General features: G+C 35.6%; 1 pseudogene across 1 annotated transcript in view; it reads left to right on the forward strand.

The window, feature by feature from the left end:
• The first annotated feature begins 2,191 nt into the window (after positions 1-2,191).
• The window catches only part of LOC149214288 (polyubiquitin-like), a 172,933-nt pseudogene continuing 154,732 nt past the window's right edge, over positions 2,192-20,392 (forward strand). Inside the window, exons 1-2 of the transcript XR_016250911.1 lie at positions 2,192-2,333; positions 2,696-4,103. The product of XR_016250911.1 is annotated as a polyubiquitin-like (transcript). The remainder of the gene's footprint in view (positions 2,334-2,695; positions 4,104-20,392) is intronic.

Genomic DNA, 20,392 nt, shown 5'->3' on the forward strand with positions numbered 1-20,392 from the left:
TATTCTAGAAAAAGAAATAATTGACGACTTTAGCATACCTGGTGCAATATAGAGATTAAATCTATTTAAGCTTCACAACATCTCTCATGAATCCATCATCAAATAATAAAACGTCATTGATAAACAGAAAGTAAATCTATTTAACCTTCACAACATCTCTCATGAATCCATCATCAAATAATAAAACGTCATTGATAAACAAAAAGTGTGATAGGTAAATTTCATACTGAATGTTAATGCATTTGAGACTCCATATTGTTTTTCGTCTTTGAAATACTTAAACTAATATTTTCTTATTAAAAGAATTTTGCAAAATTCTATAAAAAAAAATCACTAAAAAATACAATTCCATCTATTTTATAGAAATTTCAACCACAAAACTTTATCTACAATAATTTTTATCCATTTTAAAATAATTTAAAATTTTATAAAAAAATATAATTATAATAATAAAAATATACCCAACTCCTATATACCGCTTTAGATTTTACCAAAAATCAACCCAATGAATGACTAATGTTGAAAAAATAATGGTAATAAAAAACAAAACTTGTTGTTTCCCCAAATTCCAATAAAAAAATAAAAAACATCATCATAAATTTCTCACTTGTTTTAATGAAGTGACTATGTTTATTAACGACTCTTTCACTAAAGAACATTTTGTAGGGTTATTTGGGTTGTCTAATTATCAGATTTTTTTTGGAGTTTTTAATTGGAATGTGGTGAAAAAAAAATTAGTTAGATTTTGAGTGATTGGAGATTTCCATAGTTTGTCATATTGTTAGGGATTTCTGGAATAATACTGTGTAACATGTGTGATTTGTCCAACATTTCAGATGGTGACTCCATCCATCATTAGGGACAAGAGAGAGCCTTATGGATAAACGAGTACATCTTAGCCCATCCCTCATCCCGTCTTACTCCTCTTTATCCCTCCCTTCATGTTAAAGTTTTTTGCTGGTCATCTGTTAGAATCTTTATCTATAATAACACTCTTCATCTTATTTTATATCAACCCTTACCTTTCTTTCTTCTCTCTTTATTTCTTAACCTTTAACCCTTTTTATCCGCTTTAATCATTTTCTCCTTAACCTTCTTTTATTATTTTATTTTATATTCTATATTCCTCCTTTAATCCTTAGCCTCTCTCCTAGTCATTAGGAATGTTTCTCGTTGATCACCCTTTTACCATTTCATTTTAACCTATGATCTAATAATAGATTTAGATGGACCCGTTTCTCTTTAATTGCTCATGTATTGAATTTCATATATATATATATATATTTTAATTCTTAATTTGCTATTAAAATATAAAAATAAAAATATTATGTCAAAATTTTTACTATTTTAAATTTCCAAAAATCACCAAATCATAATTATTATTGGCCAAATATGGTCATTTATTTAATTCAAAAAAACTTGGTCTCAAAATTTGGTCAAATATTAATTATGTATTTTTTGGACAATTATTGTTTCTTATAAAAAGGCTATCCAACACGCCTTTATCCATAAGGCTTTCTTGATCCTTGCTGATGGATAGAGTCACAATAGGAATATTGGACACAGATCACACATATTATGCCATATTATTCCGAAAATCACTAACAAAAATTAGTGATTTTTTTATTATTTATTTTTATAAATTAAAATTTTGAATATATATATATATGACATTGAAACACTTTAAATTTTAAAATTATTTAGATCGGCTAACTATCATAATTTTTTTTTGGAGTTTTTAATTGAAATTTGGTGAAAAGAAATTGAGACATTTAAATTTGAGATAATTTACCACTTAAACTTATAATTTCAACCCATTCCTACTAAATTTTGACCCATTTTAATTAGAAAAATTACCATAAAGAAAATCATTATACAGCCTACCACCACTCGTATTACCCCCATATGAGAAAGGTAGTTTTCTTGTTAAATCAAAGTTGCATTTTTTTCGGGGAAATCCAATTTCACCATGAGGGTGTCACAATCTTCCACCTTTTTCGTGGAACTCCAACGTCAACTTTAGACATAGTTCTCTTTTGTGGGGGTGTCACGAATACACTTTCTGGCACGTCATGCCCAAGTTTTCAATTTGCCAAACTCGTGGTTCATGGCGAGCGGTTGCCTTTGACTTGGCAACCTCGTCTTCTAGAGATATCTCACATTAGCCGAATGACACGTGTTGTGTTGCAATTAGTTGGTTATGGAATGGGAGTAGGTTGGGTGCATATAAATACTCATGTCTCCACCTCTTCTCTTCATAGTGATTTCAATCGAACGTTGGGAAATTTTCCGTAAGAGCCCGGGGATTCGTTTTCGCAACAAGTTTATTTCAGGTATCTTGTCGTTCACAGCTGCGAAATCCTAATCGATTGGCCTGTTTTTGTTGTATGATTTTAGTTTGTTGCATTTGTTCTCGAAATTCATTGTTCGAGGGTTTGAGATCTGAGCATTTCTTACATGTAATTTTTGTACTAACTGCGTAAAACGTGTAATCCAATCGACTTTTGGTTATTCGATGATATCTTTGTGCAGTTTTGAGGCGGTTCCCTTGATCTATTATTTATTTCAGGATTTCGTGTTGTTTCTCTGTTTTATCCCGTGTTTATGTGTTATGAGTAACTTTAAGGCTTCATTATATATTATGTGAGGGTTTGGGGTTATGCGGAGACTCTAATTGTGCGCTTCCTCTGTGCAGGTGTTTTGTTTGCAAATTTTAGATTTCAAAATGCAGATATTTGTGAAGACATTGACCGGGAAAACCATAACTCTCGAGGTCGAGAGCTCAGACACTATTGACAATGTAAAGGCGAAGATCCAGGACAAGGAGGGAATTCCTCCTGATCAGCAGAGGCTCATTTTTGCTGGAAAACAGCTTGAGGATGGCCGAACACTCGCAGATTATAACATTCAGAAGGAATCCACTCTTCACCTCGTCCTCCGTCTCAGAGGAGGAATGCAGATCTTTGTCAAAACCCTCACTGGCAAGACCATCACCTTGGAAGTCGAAAGCTCTGACACAATTGACAATGTGAAGTCTAAAATTCAAGACAAGGAAGGGATTCCACCCGATCAGCAGAGGCTGATCTTTGCTGGAAAACAGCTCGAGGATGGACGCACTCTTGCCGATTACAACATCCAGAAGGAATCGACTCTTCACCTTGTTCTCCGTCTCAGAGGAGGGATGCAGATCTTTGTCAAAACTCTGACCGGAAAAACAATCACGCTTGAAGTTGAGAGCTCAGACACTATTGATAACGTTAAGGCTAAAATTCAAGACAAGGAAGGGATTCCACCCGACCAGCAGAGGCTGATCTTTGCTGGAAAACAGCTGGAGGACGGACGTACTCTCGCAGATTACAACATCCAGAAGGAATCGACTCTTCACCTTGTTCTCCGTCTAAGAGGGGGAATGCAGATCTTTGTCAAGACACTCACTGGGAAGACTATCACTCTGGAAGTTGAAAGCTCTGATACAATTGACAATGTCAAGGCCAAAATTCAAGACAAGGAAGGGATTCCACCCGATCAGCAGAGGCTGATTTTTGCTGGAAAACAGCTCGAGGACGGACGCACTCTCGCCGATTACAACATCCAGAAGGAATCGACTCTTCACCTTGTTCTCCGTCTCAGAGGAGGGATGCAGATCTTTGTCAAAACCCTGACCGGAAAAACAATCACGCTTGAAGTTGAGAGCTCAGACACTATTGACAACGTCAAGGCCAAAATTCAAGATAAGGAGGGGATTCCTCCGGATCAGCAGAGATTGATCTTTGCAGGGAAGCAACTTGAAGATGGGAGGACTCTAGCCGATTACAACATTCAGAAGGAATCTACGCTGCATCTTGTCCTTCGCCTCCGTGGTGGTATGCAGATATTTGTGAAGACGTTAACAGGCAAGACCATCACACTGGAGGTTGAGAGCTCTGATACGATTGACAACGTGAAGGCTAAGATTCAAGACAAGGAAGGTATTCCTCCTGATCAGCAGAGGCTCATTTTTGCCGGGAAGCAGCTGGAGGATGGCCGAACACTCGCCGATTACAACATTCAAAAGGAATCCACCCTCCACCTTGTCTTGCGTCTGCGCGGTGGCCTTTGAGATTGTGGGGAATGAATTTCACTCGACGATAAGCCTTCCTGTGTAAAGGCTTCGTGTTTTTATCAGTTTTAGATGTTGGCTTCGTATTCTCTGTTGTTAGACATTCCATTACAAAGATTAGGGGCTGTATCGGTTGGCAATGTTATGCGAATTATGCACTTTTACTTTTGTTATTGAAATAAAACCGTATGTTCAAATTATTCGATGCTTTTATATATGTTGGAATTTAATTAATATTGTTTGGTGTTTGTACATGAGCTAACTTCTATATCTCGGCTACCTGTCTTGATGGATGTTTGAGTTTCAATGGCATGTCCAATTTGAGAAGTTTTATCATTTGTATGTGTAAAGCATGTTCAATGCCTACTGCTTTAGTACTTTCGTGCACTAGCTGTGGACTCAATGTTATGTGAATTATGCACTTGTACTTTTGTGATTGGAATAAAACTGCATGTTCAAATTATTCGATGATTTAATATATGTTGGAATTTAATTGATGTTGTTTGGTGTTTGTACATGGGCTAACTTCTATTTCTATTCTACCTGTCTTGATGGGTGTATAAGTTTCAATGGCATGCCCAATTTGAGAAGTTTTATCATTTGTATGTGTAAAGCATCCATCTTCGATGTCTACTGCTTTCTTGCTTTCGTGCACTAGCTGTCGACTCAATGATTATGGAGCTAATTATTTTAACTCCTTTGCTCTTCATCGAAGCTATAATATCGTGTCATATGGGCACATAATTCCCATGCATCGCTGTTGTTTATTGCTTTGCATAATGTGAATATAAGGACAATCCAAACGTGTGTAGGACCCAAGCAAGTTTGCATCTAGGTTTGATTTGTCCCCATTACAAAGTGGATTTGTTAGGAAATATTTGTTGTTTATCTTCCCTTCTACAAGATGATAGAGGATTTCGACGGTAGTAAATGAATTTTTCATGCTTAAAGTGGAGTTGTAGTGTTTCAGGAATTGCAAAAGATTGCAAAGCATATATCATAGTTTAAGTGTTCCATGTATTGCAAAAAAATGGTTAACATATTAAGGTAATACGATGATCTTAGTTGTCAAGGGATGTGTGTATTTTCATCCCCTGTATTATTTTACAGTTTTTCTTTCCTGCGAATTTGAATGCTTTTTGCAAAATTTAAACCCAACAAACTTCTTGGTCTCTTCCTTTAAAAGCTCAACGATGACGACTTTCCACACTGACCTCAAGGAAAGGAATTGCAAGTACATTGTTTTTTTAGCTTGAATGAATCGGGCAACCAGGTGTATTTTAAATTTTACTCTATAGTCATTGACATCTTAAATTCCTCTAAAATTGCAGATTTTTCACTGTATTGTTCAGTCCTATTATTTCCCAAATAATGCTCTCGTACAGTATGCCCCAATGGTGAAATGCAGAAAAGCAGCATTGATTGGTAAGTACGTAAGAGGCACTTTGTGAAAAACCATATGGTGCAAAACAATCTTTACATGATAGATTTGGAGTTAGATCAATCAAGGTCGCAATGATAAGAGCTCTTTTTCCAAAGCCAAGGTACCAACCCCATAGACATGCTTCTTCAGGACTCTAGGTTGTTGCCAAGATACCAATCCAAAAGACATGTTGATTTAGGGATCTAGGTACCATCTTGGCTGTTGCCAAGGCATTAAATTAACATATACTGTTCCTAGGATCTGGATACCATCTGGGCTACTGCCAATGTATCTGCCCTATGTAGCATCATATAGGCTACCCAACCTAAGGTACACCAATACTATGTACCATCATACAGGCTACCTAGCCTGAGGTACAACAACTAGTCACCATTATCTCGTTGGGGCGCCTTAACCTCATGGTATACATACTAGTAGCCTCACTCTAGGCTTCAATCAACAAGTAATCAAGCCTCACAAAGGCACCCACTCTAATAAAGTGACTAGGCCAACACAAAAAAGACACCTACTAAATGACCATTCTTCCTTGACACGGGAAGAATGACTGTCATCTACCGGATCATTCTCTAGGGTAGAATGATTGTCCCATACTGGACCACTATCCCTAGGTAAAATGTCTGTCCATGATGCTATTGAATCATATTCCCTAATTTGGTCAAACATGACACAGGGAATATGTCTATCCTCTTACTGAGAAAACCTATCTTAACAAGTCTAAGCTTGTCCTTGAAGTGCAAGTACTTCATCTAGGACAGAGGCTTGTCAAAGGCCTATCACAACTTTGGCTTTAAAATATAATTCTTAAAGACATGCCTCAAAACTTGAGAATTAAACTGCTCCCTTCGAGTCCAAAGCTTATTTTAAATTCAAGGTTCTTTTTGGATTCAAAGCTCCCTCTGAATCCACAGCCCTATCAAGGGCCGATATCCAAATCCCCAGAACCTGCCAATCTAATTGCAATTTCTACAAGAATGCATATGTTAGTTACAAATTCTAGAATTGCTAACCATGTGTCTTCTATGGAGCTTCACTAATGATTTAGTTCACAAGAGAGAATATTCCTACCTATTCAATATATGATATATCCTTTTAGACCCTCATGTTTCAACAGCTCTTCAGCAATATGATCAAGAGCATTTCAACTTAGGAAGGAAACCTCAACAAATATTCAGGCCTAGATCTTGAAGAATGAAAAACAAGATACATACCTTGTCAATTTTCCCTGTTCATACCTTCAACAGATGAATGTCATCCCCCAGTAACAGAGATGCCTCAGACTTCTAGTTGTTGGACCACAGAGAATTCTTTCAAGCTGCTAGCAATGTTCCTCTCGGTTCAAATGGATTGCATGTGCACAGTCATAGCAAGGTGATTCTCCATTAGCTGACAGGGTGGTCCTCCACTGTAAAGGAGTCAACTTCAGGGGATCAAACTGTCTACAGGTCTTCACACATAAAGAGTCTCAGAATTACATAAAACCTTGCCCAAGTGGAATCTAGAACTTTTTCATGGAGGTATGCTTGAGGAAGACATAACCCTCAGGGATCTTGTCCCTAAAAACACAGAATTTTCCTTCAGGGATCTCGACCTTATACACCCAACAAAAGAGGTTGCTTAGCAAGTCACTAGGTATTGGCCTAGTATACAAGATCATCAATTCGGACCTGTCTTAACTTGGACAAGAACAACTTCAGGTAAAGTTCGAATATCAGTGTTCTTCGAACGTTTGTCAATAGTATGCTTACAACAGAGTTTATACACAAGGTTTCTGCTTGAAGATGATTCAGTCTCTTTATCAAACTATATACCACATGGTGATTCTCCAAAGAGAAGTGTCCCGAGGCCATCTTCAGATTATAATAAATTTCTACTCTGTCCTTCTCATATATCACAGAGTAATGTCCTACGGATCCTCAGAGTTTCAGATATTATCACGAAATTTTCATTAATTCAGAAAGTTGTCACAGTAAGAGAATTCGGACTGCCTTTTGAGAGTGTACATACTTCGTGCTTCCTTCAGATTGGATCTTGAATAGCTCTTGAATAGCTAAGGTGAAGGGAAAGGCAGATTGAAGATCACATCTTGTTGGCTTATCTGAAGATATATATCTCTCTAGAAAAGAATACTAAAAAGGAGCAGAGGCATCTAAAGGCAATAGTCAAGGACTGAGACATCCAAAAATTCTTTCTATGGTATACATCCCGAGTTCACTGAAGCCTTAACCAAAATCTGTAGCATGATTCAAAATCTGAGCACTTGTTCAAGGAGGTCCAAAACTTATATTCTGTCATCCAAATTACTATCATTATACTTTTGTTTAAAATCTGAGCTCAGCAAAAGGTGTGTTCAGTCTTATTTCTTATGGTATGATAAGAATATCTGTTTTGTAAGAAACATGGAGAAGAGAACTTATTGAACCACATAAACAACACATTTTCTCCAAGGCAATACAGGTCTGTAGCCGCATTTCTTCTGTGGCATCTGAGTTATGCCCACATGTTTTCTCTATGGACAAGTTTTATGATATTACTCTGTGACCCGTGGTAGCTTTTGGGAACTATTCTGATTCTGTTGTGATACTTAAACAAATTTCAAAACTTGTGAAGCATTCCAAAAATTCGATGGTAGCTTGATTCAAAGTCAGTGACATATCTCTGTGAACATTGGTGTATAAAGTGTGAATTATGGTAGAAGTAATCCAAGGCGTGCAGTAGGTACTAGGTCCAAGACCAACGTGATACGTGGTAGCTTTTGGGAACATTCTGATTCTGTTGTGATACTTCAACAAAATTCAAAACTTGTGAAGCAATCCAAAAATTCGATGGTAGCTTGATTCAAAGTCAGTGACATATTTCTGTGAACATTGGTGTGTAAAGTGTGAATTATGGTAGAAGTAATCCAATGCGTGCAGTAGGTCCAAGACCAACCATTATTATAAAGTGTGTAACTACAACGAAAGGAATTATTACAACCACTGATCAAATTTTTGACTAGAAGAAGCTCATTCCTGTGGAAGAGACCGAAGCTATGTAAATCATCTTTGGGAGCTCAGTGGAAGAATTATATGTAAATTATCTATGACAAATTCTGAGGCACAATTCTCTGTAAGTAATACGAAATCTGAAGCATAAGAAAAATGTGAATGTTATGAAGCTCTATTTCAGTGAAGTAAGCGTGAAGTTCTGAAGTGAAATAATGCAAAGTTTTGAAGCTTTGAGACATGAAATTATGTGACCTATGCGAAGTTCTAGGGCTGAGGTAGAGGCCAAAAACTCTTCATATCGTCAAACATAGTTTGACCATATGAAGAGACACACCTTATGGGCTTGCCAACTTGTCCATGGTCACTTAAGCCCAAGAACCTATGCAAAGAATCTGAAGCATCGTTGTGACTATACCATCTAGATGTTTGCTTGAAAGGAGGATGACTTACACCATGAAGCCGACTTATATCCTAAAAGAAAAACCGTATGAGACCCGGTTGCAGAAGTGTCTGGACAGAATTGAATGAGAAGTCCAAATATAACATAAGCATGTCTTTTTTAAGCAGTCTCTACTAGTTACAATATAGTACCATACTGAAGGCAGTGGAAAACAGGTAAAGTTAAAAGAGGTGCATATAGTCCTTGTTCATTTGTGATTAATAGCCTATGTCAATTATAGGCATGCTAAGATGATAATCTAATGCTCTTGAAGGATATAGTGGATATGTGTAGATATGTTGCAAAGAGCATTGACTTGTTAACATTTGAAGCCTTTTTGTGCATAGAAGACTAGGTTTCTAAAAACAAGAATTGAAATGAACTACATCTCTCGCATAGAAAGATTGCATTTCCGGGGTTTGCTTTGCATAATTTGCAATTTCTAACATGACAGTTCTTGAAGACCTTGAATAATATAGGGCTTTGTAACTAACTCTCTAGTGTGGATGTAGAATTTTGCAATATTTTAAGTGACAGGTCTTGGAGACTATGGCATCTAGGGTTTGTAAACCCTAGCAAAGTTTGCAATAAGAAGAAAAACCTTAGGAATAGAAACCCTAACTAATTGTTTCCGCTGTAGAAAGAACAACTTAGTTTGACAGGAATGATGTCATGGTGATATGGAGGCAAGGTTGGTGAACAAGTCTAAGATTAAAAGGGAGCTAGCCCTCTTCATAAAGATAAGTACCCTACATTTCCTTGATTACTACTATTACTATTTTATCTTTGTACTTTGCCTTTTTGTTCTTTTGTAATTTTCTAATAAAAGGTGTAGGTCAAGTCAAGATCTATCTATAAGCTTGATCAGCGGAAGGAAGAATTGAGAGAACATGGCAAAGCATGAAGACTAGAAGAAAGAAGGAAAAGTCGATTATGACCTACCTCGGTTGAAAAGAGGGACATCTGATTGGTTTGATTAACAAGTACTAATGCTGCTAAAGATACTACTTATGTTTGGGAGCTAACATGATGAGAAGCTAACAATAAGAAGGAAGTAATATCAAATTAAAAAGGATCTAGAGGTAGAAATTGGCTTGAAGAATCTTTGATGGATATAATATTTGACATGACTGATAAGGGCAATATCCTTTAGCAAGTAGTTAAAGGGTTCTCATATCGTTGTATCTACAACTGGTTGGTTTGATCCAGGAGCACGTTGATTGGCAACACTGATGTTGATGATGATTGGAAGTTGATATAATTTATTTAAAGAGCATAAAAGAATTTTCTTGTTACAAAGAAAGGTGTGAAGGCTTGAGCAATCGGTTATGAAGAAGTTTGGTTCCATAAGATGTTTAACGAACTACTTGATGACATGGTAAAGCTATGTGAAGATTGATAAAGATCAATGAAGATCAAAGCTCGGTATGATTTGATGTAAGCCCTACAAGCTACAACTAGATCTCCATGAAAGAACAAGTAGTTGATGAATGAGACAAGCCAAGGCTTGTGGTTATGTTCCCTGGTTGAGAGGAAATAAGGATTTCCCCCCTGGTTGAGAGGAAGTGAGGATGGACACCATATTCTCCATGTGTCATGCACTAGCCCAAGACTCACAACCATAAGTCTAGTGAAGGCATTGGTAGGGAGAATGGAGTATTGGATAAGCTCCTTGAGGAATGGTATTCAAGATAGGAGTAGTCCTGAGGACCGATACTTTTTGAGGATGGGGTAGGGCATCCAAGATAAGAGTAGTCTTGAAGAGGATAGATATTCTTTGAAGGTTGGGAATCCAAGATAAGAATAGTCCTGTAAGGACATACTTGATGACCTTGAGAGGCAATGTGGTGCCCAAATATATGCCTCCCAACATTTTGCTCTAATATAGTGAAAAGTTAGAGAAATCAAGGCCTCGCTATTTTGTAATTGACAATGCTGCTTACAGTGATGATGCTTGGTGATGATTATCAATTCAAATTCGTCTTATGAGAATATTTCAATTTGAGAGTATCCTTGTATCTTGTGTAATTATGAATACCTCCCTAGTTAAGAGGGAGTGTCGCAAATTTAACTAGGTTCGATCTTCATAATTATCTTTGTACTTGTATCAATATGTATTTCATGCAAAAGCAAAAAGAAGAAAAAAAAGAAATTTATTATTATTATTATTTTCTAGTCAAAACATGTTCTTCTTCATGCTTTTAGGGTTTATTGAATCAAAAAGAAGAATTGTCATATGTCAAAGTACCATTTGGACTATTTGTTAGAAAAAGAAAAAAACTTTTTTGAGTCGAAAAGAGTTATTTTTTCACCACAAGATCAAGTCGGCCCTCCAAATGGACAAGTTGGCAAAGCCCATAAGGTGTGTCTCTTGATATGGTCAAACAATTATATTTTGGAAACTGTGCTCCACATGTTCGATTACTCGATTTTTGTGCAAGATAAAGAAGAAAAATTGGCGAAGTATAAGAAAGAAGAAAAAAGGAGAGAAACAAATTTATTTCTGCCCTAATTTCTGTTCACACATGCAAGCTTCTTTTGTGATTTTTTGAGGATGTTATAGGGCCAAAATTTTAGGGTCCGAGATTTTAGGGAGGTCGAATTTTCAGGGATGGACCAAAATTCAGAGATTTGACCAACATTGACTTTGGTGACTTTGTTTTGATGAAAGAGACTTGGACGAGGGATGACTTAGGTTCTTTGTGACTGTCTTGGTCTTGGTCTTGGGTCTTGGATATCTAACTTTGATATGATTCTATAAGAAGTGGGTTTTTCTGGGTTTTCCCCCTTGTGGGATTTTTGCCCTCGCTTGGAGCCTATATCTTTGTGTTCTTGTCTCTTGTGATCTTCATGTTTTTGTACTTTTGGCAATTTCTTGATGAAAGAAGAGAACATAAAAATTTAATAAAGAAGCCAACATATATTCACAAGTAATTATCAAGTAGGAGAAATCATCCCTAATCTACAAGCCTATTGATTTCTCAACATTGATTTCCTCATAGGTTTGTACATAGATTCCTTCACAGAGCATCATAGAGATATATCACAGGAGCTCACATACTAGTCATAGAAAGGCTCCACGGTGGTTCACATACTATTATAGAAAAGTCTCCACAGTAGCTCACATACTGTCATAGGACTCTACAACAATTCATGTACTATCACAGAAAGGGCTCACTAGGGCAACAAGGTAGGGTTGATTTCTCTTACTTGATAATTGCTTGTGAATACATGTTGGCTTCTTATTACTTTTATTGTGTTCTCTCATTAAGCAATTACCAAAACATAAACATGAAGATCACAAAAAGACAATGAACACAAGATATAGGCTCCAAGCCAGGGCAAACCCCACAAGGGGGAAAACCCAACCAACTTCTCTTCTTATAGAATTAAATCAAAGTGAGAAATCCAAAACCAAGACCTCCCACAAAACCCAAGTCATCCCTCCTTCAAACCTTCCTCAACCAAGTCAACGATAGTCAAATCTCTCAAATTTGGTCAAATTCTATTTTTCAGCCCTTGTAACCAAATTTCGCCCCCTGCAACAGGTTTGCAATTTTTGGCCTTTGTGATTCCCTAAAATTTCACATGTGTGACAGAAACTAGGGTAGAAAACTTCACATGTGGCAAATTTCTCTCTCCTTTGACTTTAGCTCTTCTTCCTTAGGATTTTCACTTGTCTTCTTGCTTGCTCTTGCATAGAAATTGAAGTTTCCAAGTGATGACAAAATGAGGTTGAACTTCTCTCTATATATACACATCAAGGAGGTCGAATGGGTCCCTTCTAGGGCCGACTTGGACTTGTGGGGACAAAATTTACTATTTTGACTTAAATAAAATTATTTTTCCACTTTCTTTCAAAGGTCCAAATGGGACTTGACTCTTGTACAATAGTTGACTCATGACAAATATTTTTTTGACTCCATAAACCCTAGAAGCATGAAGAACATGCTTGACTAATAATAATAATAAAAAAATATTTTTCTTCTTTTGTTTTTTCATGGAAAATAAAATGATACAAGTACAATGATAATTACGAAGACCAAACCTAGTTATAATTTCCAACACTTTCTCTTAACAAGGGAGGTATTCATAATTACAGACCAGGATACAAGGATACTCTCAAATTGAAATATTCTCATAAGAAGAGTTCGGATTGATAAGCCACCATCAAGCATCAACATCATAACCAACATTGTCAAATTGCAATATAGCAAGGCCTTGACTAGCAAACTCTAACTCTCCACTAGATTAGAGCAAAATGCTGGGAGGCATACATTTGGACAAAACCACCACCTCCTCTCAAGGCACAAACCCCATCCAGATGTTCACCATGTATGTCCTTATAGGATTATTCTTATCTAGGATTCCCAATCCTCAAAGAATATTGGTCATCTTTGACTACTATTAGATTGGATACATTGACCTATTCTCAAAGAGTATCGGTCCACAGGACTACTTCCTATCTTGGATTCCAAATCCTAAAGGAGTATCAGTCCCGGATGCCTATCCAATCCTCCATTCTCCCTACCAATGCCTTCACTAGACTTATAAATGTTAGTCTTGGCCTAGTGCATGATACATGGAGAATACGGTGTCCCTCATCACTCCCTCACAACCAGGGAGGTAATTCTCACTCCATCTCAAACAGGGAGGAGATCCTTACTCCTTCTCAACTAAGGAGACATAAACACAAGCCTTAGCTTGTCTTAATCAACAACTACCTGTTCTATTGTGGAGATATAGTTGTAGTTGCAGGGATCCTATCTCACATCACCACAAGCTCATCCAATATCAGAGGAAACCACGAAGGCCCAAAGGAGAGTTGGGTTGGAGCCATAGATCCCATGGGGAAGCCTATTCAAGAAGTTGATCCATGAAGGGTTAAAATTGACGCTGCAAAAATGAAGTTTTATGTTGCTCTATTGTGGGAAGTAACTTTAAGAAATACAAGGGAAAGAGTAAGATTATGTGACCAAAGATGCTAAGCATTTGGAGATTAAATTTTTGCCCTCAGTTTATCAGTGAAAACTTTTTAGGGGAATGCCATGTAAATTTTGGTGCCAAGATATTTTCCTAGATTGATCTTATGAGTACCATTAGATTTGAATTTTTGAAGGCAACGGTAGAAAATTGCTTTCAAAACCAAGGATGGCTTATTTGAGTGGATTGTGATGCCATTTGGCTTGTCGAATGTTTTAACAACCGTCATGCAAATAATAAATAAAGTAGGTATTAGGATCAATCATTGGAAAATGTATCTTATTCTCTTTTGATGATATCCTTATTTTATTAAAAATATGGAAAACATGTAGAACATATAAGAAGGTACTTGACTAACTTCAAGTGGAAGAGTCGTTTATCAACTTTGAAAAATAGTTAGTCTTGTGTTGGTATTCTTGGGTAATGTCATTTCAGTAGGTGGACTAAGCATGGATCCAAAAATAATGAAGACAATTCTTGAGAGGCCTACTCGCTGAACTATCATCAAGGTGAAGAACTATTGGTATGATGTTAAAAGGTTCATTAGGTTATAAGTTTTGAACTCAAAAGGTATCATGGAAGCACCTATTTCTTTAAAAAAAAGGCTAGATGGGACTACCCACAGGGTTTTAATTGGTGAGATTAACATTAACGAGTTGTTTAACAATACCACCAATCACAATCTATTTAAAGCTTCGTGAACACGTAAGCTTGAAATTGGAAGAGCATTAAGCCAAGAAGGTAAACCTGTGGATATTTTGGTAAGAAACTAAATATATTTAAATAGACATATACAACTTAAAATAAAGAATTCTATACAGTTGTACAAGCATTTAAATATTGGAGGTATTATCCTTTGCATAAAGGATTCATTTTGATGATTGATAATCAAGCCTTGAAATACATAAATTCCCAATGTAAATTGTCCTGGAAACATGCTAAACAGGTTTCATTTTTGTAGGCTTATTCATTATAGTGCAACACAGGAGTGGTAAAACCAATGTAGTCGATGATTCCTCAAGTAGAAGGCTTCATATGTGTGGTAATGAGTAACGGGTTGGTCAACTTTGAAGAAATGATAAATAAGTATGCTAGTGATCTGTGCTTTGGCAACGTTATTCCAAATTAAGTGTATAAGACCCTATTGGATGGCTTTTTGTTTAAGGGTTTTCAGTATTTCATTTCCCTTGGATCAAGGCAAGAAACAATGGTGGGAGAGATGCCCTTCAATGGGTTGGGAGGAAGGACATTGGAAGGGATGACCTTTCAAATAGTGAGTGATTTTTTTATTTTATTTTTTATTTTTGTCTAGTAGAGGAGATGTGGACTAGATTGTTTATGTTTGTAAGGTACCCAAATGGTCCATGATTATGTTCTTGTATTAGAGTACCACTTTTTCAAAATGGCCCATTCCATACATTATAGAGAGACAAATGATGTGAGTCATGTTGTGTTTTTGTTCTTCAGGGAAATTGTATATTTACATGGTATTTCCAAAACTATAACCAATGACAAGGACACCAAATTATTTGGGTACTTTTAGAGACTTGTAGAAAAGATTGGATACCGAACTAAAATTCAGTTCAATCAAACATGGATGTTGAATAGGAGTTTGGGAAATTTATTAAGGTGTCTATTGAGTGAGAATCCTTGGCAATGGGATTTAGTAATAGCCCAAGCTGAATTTGCTCTTAATTTGTGCAGTGCCAATCTTAAAGGACTCATGGAGAATATTTGTAGCATACATCAAGTGGAGCGCAAATTGTGTTAATGACTAACCAATATAAGATGCATCCTAATCTACAAATGAGACAAACCGTCTTTTAGGAGGGAGAAATGGTCGTGATACATTTGTGCAAGGAAAGTTACCAAAAAGATGCTTATAACAAGAAATTCAGCCCTTGTTAAGTCATGAAAAGGATAAGTGAAAATGTTAGGACAAATGATGACCAGAAGATTGAAAATTAGCATGAGGAGGAGAATAAATAGACCAAAAATTGGCCAAAGAAGAAAAGAGCTAGACAACAACATGATCCAAGTCATATAAGCTATATTTTGTTAAGTGGGAAGGTTTTCCAAGTTCCTACAACACTTGGATCATAGAAGTTGACCTACTTAACTATGATTTAGTAGCTACATCAAGTAACCTTGAACCAAAACATTTATAATTTCTAAAAGGAGGGGAGCAGGATGCAGAGAATATGACTAGTGGATTTCTCACACGTCCAGTAATCGATACTTCCATGTTTCTCAGTTCCTATCAGTCTACTTGTCTCCTTAATAAGAAACCTTACCGTTTTTTAATAGGGGAGAGAAGTAGTTTGAGACTTTCTTGTTCTTTGGGAATATAGAATGATAGTGGCTTTGTGGATAGAGGATTGCTGGAAAACCATTGTTGAGCTTGGTGTTGATATAGTTAATTTGGTAATTTGGAGCAACTGTGTATTTTGTGTGAGAAATAATGAGATCCATTGGAGTTTGTCCAATCTATGGTTTCATTGGTGATGCAGAGCCGAGAGGAACAAATTGATTAACAAAACAAACATACACTTTATTAATTTAATTTCTCTTCAAACTTGGTTTTACAAATGAATTACATGGCTATTTATTCTAGAGGAGGAAAACTCTCAAATACCTCAAAACCATGCTTAGTGTTGCTTCATGTGATGTGGGCTGCTTCATGTAGTAAGTACCCTTGGTTATATCATGATGGACACACTGATTGAAGGTAGCTTCACTATTACATTTGAAGTAAGGAATGACATCTATACAATGTGATTTCAATGTTTACTTGTTGAAAATAGAGTTTTCAAGAAAATCATCCTACTTTGATTTGCTTTGAATTTGACATCATTTTATACACTTTTTTATATGAGCAAGATGAATTAATCATATTTATTTAGAGTGTTAAATGAGGCATTCCATTATTACAAGTTTTATGATTTATGTAGATCACTTTATAAGTGCAAGGTGAATATCATACTTAGATGTGGGATGTGCTTTAGGTCATTCATTGTGTGTATGTTGTGGTAATAAAAAAATGGCAATTGCAACAAATGAAGAACTTTAAAAGTGATAGCTAAACGAAAGGAAGGATTTATTTATTTATCTACCAAGTTCTTCATATTTTAGGTAATTAGCTTGACCCATAACCTAGTTAGGTCAACTGATAATTTATTGAAAAAAATAATACACCTATAAAGCTTTACAACAAAGATAGACCTTGAAGGAAATAAAGTTTAAGGTAAGCACATGAGGGATAGATCAAATAGTCACATGATTTAAAATATCTCATGGCTTATATATTAGAGATGTGTGTGTATCACATGTGTTTGAAAAAAAAAACCTACACACCAATGTGGGTTTCAAGAAAAGAATAATGCAAAATCATGAAAAAATTATTGTTATTATTATTATTATTATTTTAATTGGGGATCTTTAAGCTAAGTGTTGACATCAATACATTAGACAATAAGAATGACACCGAAACCTAAGTTATGTTCTCATTCAAATACTTGCCATCACAAAAAGTGAGATTTAATTGTATCTAATTTTCCTACCTTCAATGTCACCTGCCAATCACCATGCATAACATAACAACTAGGAAACAAATGATAAGAATCAACCAATCATATTTCTAAAGTTGAGATATTAAAGCTCAAATATTAATTTTCTTTGGTTTTGTTAATGGAATTTGCCCATGAAGAGTTCCCATTTAAGAAATATTCACCATATTCTACTTAATTATGTTGGAAATATTTCATTGTTAGCAATACCAATAGTTTTGTGAGGGCTTAATAAAAAATAATGGTTATCAATTACCAAAGCCATGACCCAAAGGAATTTTATTTTTAATTCCACCAAAATAGAAATTTACATTCCTGCAGAGGGTGGTTGTGCTAAGGTTAACAACATTTACATTTATCACACTTCATGGATTGCACTAAAGCTATACATATTTCTAAATTATCTACTATATACATTAATGCCTTTACCAAACAGTAGTGAATGTTGTCCTATGCTTCCCACCCGTATGTGAGGGGAACTTTGATAATCACTCTCCATTGAGTCTCAATTTTTATGGACATATTCATCCTTGAAAAACCATGGTATACTCGTAGAGAGTTCCGAGTGTCGAGGATGTGAGAAAGGGAATCCATTCATTGAAAGAGAACTAAAGATCAAAGTATGTTGTACTTGGCCTTTAGAAAGATTGTATTCTATTTCTACATAAGAATTTTCATGATGTTATTTTTTTATGAATGGCACTAGCTTGCTTGAGCATTGTGAGTTTCGAGGAAATCATTATTAAGGAACTATTGTTGGCCTATTTTATTTCGGTATGCCTAATGAGAACCTTGTGAACTTCATTTAGATCAAAGTTATACATAGTCACTCTCTTTATACATTCACCCCAAGGTGATCAAGACTAAAACTAAATAGACACTTCAAATTCTTAGACCATACAAATCCCAAACAAAGCAAATTGCTGTCAATTTGAAAATGAAAAACCATAGGGGAATAGTTCGAATTGTTTTGAGCTAATAGACTATAAGCATTAGATAAAATGAAAACTAAAGTGAAAGACCAACAAGCAAAGGATTTCCTAGAAAAAGCAATGAATATTACCCCCATGGAAAACATGGCTTAACTTAGATATGCCTTACTTATTAGTGAGCAAGGTCATGTATAGAAATATGGAGAAGGAAAATAGGTTGACAAACAAATATCTATTCACTCTGAAATTTCATGTACCTAGGCTTCAAACAACTTCTAGTGAGTTATATAGCTTCTCTTAGTCATATGCATCCTTATTTATTTCTAACAAGAGAATGTTAATCAATTAACAAGAGTCCCTTAGTATTCTTTTGTTAACAAGGGAATAGGAATTTTGACTCCATCCTTATTTGTTGTTAACAAGAGAATGCTAATTATGACAACCTACTAACTATCTAGTGGAACTTCTTTAACAAGGCCATATTACATTTATTAAATACTAACCACAACAATAAGCATTATTTATAATTAAAACCATAGTGGACCTAAACTTACATTGAATAACCTCCACTATTATTATTATAATGCACCCTTCAACCTGCCATTACATCCCTAGGGGTGATCCTAACACTCAAACCCATTAAAAGAGCATTTCCCTTAATGATTATCGAGAAAAGGTCCTATATGAAAGTACTAAGAACAATACTAAAGTAATCCAAGGAACTCATCCATAAACTTGCGCCCCATGTCCAAGTGCTCATGTTAACTCCCCATTGAAGATGCCTGAGGTCAATACTTGACAAAGAATAGTGCTCCAAATGCCCAACATGGTCATGTGGATCAAAATATATAGATATAACCATCTCCAAAAAATCATCTACATGACTAGAAAAGGTTAGATGTGGATTTGGACGGCACACTACTACTAGAGATTACGGAAAAAAAAAATATGTTGGTGAAGATAATACCTCGATGGGTTGTTACAATGTCTATGGTATACTTTTAACAATGTCAAACAACTTTGGAAGTAGACCTTCAAGAAAACATTTAGAATTTTAGTGCACCACTTTTTACAAAAGGCCCAAATACATAAAGAACAAATTCAAGGTATTTTAGATTCGTCAAAATTGTCTTAACACCACCAATGATTTTTAAAACAATGTGGAAGCAATTGTGTCCTTTAGAGAACCATTTAGAATATGGTGCAATCAGAAAATTATGAATTATTTTATGTGCTAGCCAATAGCTGCAATAAAAACATATCAAAATATTTCAAAATGGCATATTTGTGTCAAACCATGATTTTGGCAATAATGGAGGATGAGATTATATTTAATGCACTATATTTTTTGAAGTCAAAGTCAAGGAACATGCCTAACAAACATATGGATACATGTTTAAAATTATATGTAACAAAGTAAGACATTAACATTTTTCCATATAAAAGAGCACTAGCTCTTTGGCGATCAAATTGTGATTGAAGGGGAGAAAACAATATAACAAATCTATCTAATTGATTTGATATGGAACATAATGTTTTGGAGGCTCACAATAATAGTCCATAATACATGAAGGGACTCTTAACTTGGTATAGGTGTTCCATTAGTATTGCAAGAATTAGAAAATAGAATAACACCAATATTTTCTAATATATTTTCTTATAGGTATTGGCTAGCACCTAAAATAGTCCATAACCTTGTTACTTCCCCATACTCTAAAGGATTCTCCAAAACAAAAAATTGCATCCACATCATTTTAGCAAAGGATTGGGATTGTTGAAACAATTTTAATGAATCTAAAATACCTTGAATTTTTATATCCATTTATCTAGGCCTTTTGGGAAAAGTGGCTTGAAATTGTTAATCATTCCAAGATTTTGGGCATACAACAGAGGTTGTAACAACCCATCAACTAGTTATCAATATTTCTTACCTAGGATCCTCCAT

The sequence above is a fragment of the Pinus tabuliformis genome, chromosome 1_1, assembly GCF_031772625.1.
Source record: "Pinus tabuliformis cultivar Carrire ecotype Pingquan chromosome 1_1, CPIR1, whole genome shotgun sequence".
Classification (NCBI taxonomy): domain Eukaryota; kingdom Viridiplantae; phylum Streptophyta; class Pinopsida; order Pinales; family Pinaceae; genus Pinus; species Pinus tabuliformis.